At 63.3% G+C, this 2,500-nt stretch overlaps 2 protein-coding genes across 5 annotated transcripts in view; one reads left to right on the forward strand and one right to left on the reverse strand.

Moving 5' to 3' along the window:
• Positions 1–2,500, reverse strand: part of mctp1 (multiple C2 and transmembrane domain containing 1) — a 142,574-nt gene that overhangs the window by 121,568 nt on the left and 18,506 nt on the right. The gene's annotated exons all lie outside the window — the stretch shown is intronic.
• The window catches only part of LOC111947903 (transcription elongation factor SPT5-like), a 5,220-nt gene that overhangs the window by 2,075 nt on the left and 645 nt on the right, over positions 1–2,500 (forward strand). The window contains exon 2 of one of the 2 annotated variants that reach the window (XR_002873861.1): positions 404–501. The exons of the other annotated variant lie outside the window; for it this stretch is intronic. The gene's annotated coding sequence lies outside the window, so the exon portion shown is untranslated. Of the gene's footprint in view, positions 1–403; positions 502–2,500 lie in introns of those variants that run through there. 2 annotated transcript variants of the gene reach the window in all.

Here is a 2,500-nt window from a genome sequence, read left to right on the forward strand (position 1 = left end):
GCTTCGCTTCGGCCTGGGCTTCTGCCTCTTCCTGGGGAAGCAGCGGAAGAGGCTGCCTTACCCAGGTGGAGGAGCATCTCTCCTCTGCTGCTGATGCTGCAGGTGGGCAGCCACAGCAGGGTCTCTCCTTGGCAGGACAGAGGAGCTTCGCTTCGGCCTGGGCTTCTGCCTCTTCCTGGGGAAGCAGCGGAAGAGGCTGCCTTACCCAGTGGAGGAGCGTCTCTCCTCTGCTGCTGATGCTGCAGGGGGGCAGCCACAGCAGGGTCTCTCCTTGGCAGGAAAGAGGAGCTTCTCTTCGGCCTGGGCTTCTGCCTCTTCCTGGGGAAGCAGCGGAAGAGGCTGCCTTACCCAGGTGGAGGAGCTCTCTCCTCTGCTGCTGCTGCTGCTGCTGATGCTGCTGCAGGTGGGCAGCCACAGCAGGGTCTCTCCTTGGCAGGAAAGAGGAGCTTCGCTTCGGCCTGGGCTACAGCCTCTTCCTGGGGAAGCAGCGGAAGAGGCTGCCTTCCCAGCTGGAGGAGCATCTCTCCTCTGCTGCTGCTGCTGCTGATGCTGCAGGTGGGCAGCCACAGCAGGGTCTCTCCTTGGCAGGAAAGAGGAGCTTCGCTTCGGCCTGGGCTACAGCCTCTTCCTGGGGAAGCAGCGGAAGAGGCTGCCTTCCCCAGGTGGAGGAGCATCTCTCCTCTGCTGCTGCTGCTGATGCTGCAGGTGGGGCAGCCACAGCAGGGTCTCTCCTTGGCAGGAAAGAGGAGCTTCGCTTGGGCCTGGGCTACAGCCTCTTCCTGGGGAAGCAGCGGAAGAGGCTGCCTTCCCCAGGTGGAGGAGCGTCTCTCCTCTGCTGCTGATGCTGCAGGTGGGCAGCCACAGCAGGGTCTCTCCTTGGCAGGAAAGAGGAGCTTCGCTTCGGCCTGGGCTTCTGCCTCTTCCTGGGGAAGCAGCGGAAGAGGCTGCCTTACCCAGGTGGAGGAGCATCTCTCCTCTGCTGCTGATGCTGCAGGTGGGCAGCCACAGCAGGGTCTCTCCTTGGCAGGAAAGAGGAGCTTCGCTTCGGCCTGGGCTTCTGCCTCTTCCTGGGGAAGCAGCGGAAGAGGCTGCCTTCCCCAGGTGGAGGAGCATCTCTCCTCTGCTGCTGCTGCTGCTGCTGATGCTGCTGCAGGTGGGCAGCCACAGCAGGGTCTCTCCTTGGCAGGAAAGAGGAGCTTCGCTTCGGCCTGGGCTACAGCCTCTTCCTGGGGAAGCAGCGGAAGAGGCTGCCTTCCCCAGCTGGAGGAGCATCTCTCCTCTGCTGCTGCTGCTGCTGATGCTGCAGGTGGGCAGCCACAGCAGGGTCTCTCCTTGGCAGGAAAGAGGAGCTTCTCTTCGGCCTGGGCTACAGCCTCTTCCTGGGGAAGCAGCGGAAGAGGCTGCCTTCCCCAGGTGGAGGAGCATCTCTCCTCTGCTGCTGCTGATGCTGCGAGGTGGGGCAGCCACAGCAGGGTCTCTCCTTGGCAGGAAAGAGGAGCTTCGCTTCGGCCTGGGCTACAGCCTCTTCCTGGGGAAGCAGCGGAAGAGGCTGCCTTCCCCAGCTGGTGGAGCATCTCTCCTCTGCTGCTGCTGCTGATGCTGCAGGGGGGAAGCCACAGCAGGGTCTCTCCTTGGCAGGAAAGAGGAGCTTCGCTTCGGCCTGGGCTACAGCCTCTTCCTGGGGAAGCAGCGGAAGAGGCTGCCTTCCCCAGGTGGAGGAGCATCTCTCCTCTGCTGCTGATGCTGCAGGTGGGCAGCCACAGCAGGGTCTCTCCTTGGCAGGAAAGAGGAGCTTCGCTGTGGCCTGGGCTTCTGCCTCTTCCTGGGGAAGCAGCGGAAGAGGCTGCCTTACCCAGGTGGAGGAGCATCTCTCCTCTGCTGCTGATGCTGCAGGTGGGCAGCCACAGCAGGGTCTCTCCTTGGCAGGACAGAGGAGCTTCGCTTCGGCCTGGGCTTCTGCCTCTTCCTGGGGAAGCAGCGGAAGAGGCTGCCTTACCCAGGTGGAGGAGCATCTCTCCTCTGCTGCTGATGCTGCAGGTGGGCAGCCACAGCAGGGTCTCTCCTTGGCAGGAAAGAGGAGCTTCGCTTCGGCCTGGGCTTCTGCCTCTTCCTGGGGAAGCAGCGGAAGAGGCTGCCTTCCCCAGGTGGAGGAGCATCTCTCCTCTGCTGCTGCTGCTGCTGCTGATGCTGCTGCAGGTGGGCAGCCACAGCAGGGTCTCTCCTTGGCAGGAAAGAGGAGCTTCGCTTCGGCCTGGGCTACAGCCTCTTCCTGGGGAAGCAGCGGAAGAGGCTGCCTTCCCCAGCTGGAGGAGCATCTCTCCTCTGCTGCTGCTGCTGCTGATGCTGCAGGTGGGCAGCCACAGCAGGGTCTCTCCTTGGCAGGAAAGAGGAGCTTCGCTTCGGCCTGGGCTACAGCCTCTTCCTGGGGATGCAGCGGAAGAGGCTGCCTTCCCCAGGTGGAGGAGCATCTCTCCTCTGCTGCTGCTGCTGCTGCTGCTGC

Source organism: Oryzias latipes, chromosome 9, assembly GCF_002234675.1.
Source record: "Oryzias latipes chromosome 9, ASM223467v1".
NCBI classification, from domain to species: domain Eukaryota; kingdom Metazoa; phylum Chordata; class Actinopteri; order Beloniformes; family Adrianichthyidae; genus Oryzias; species Oryzias latipes.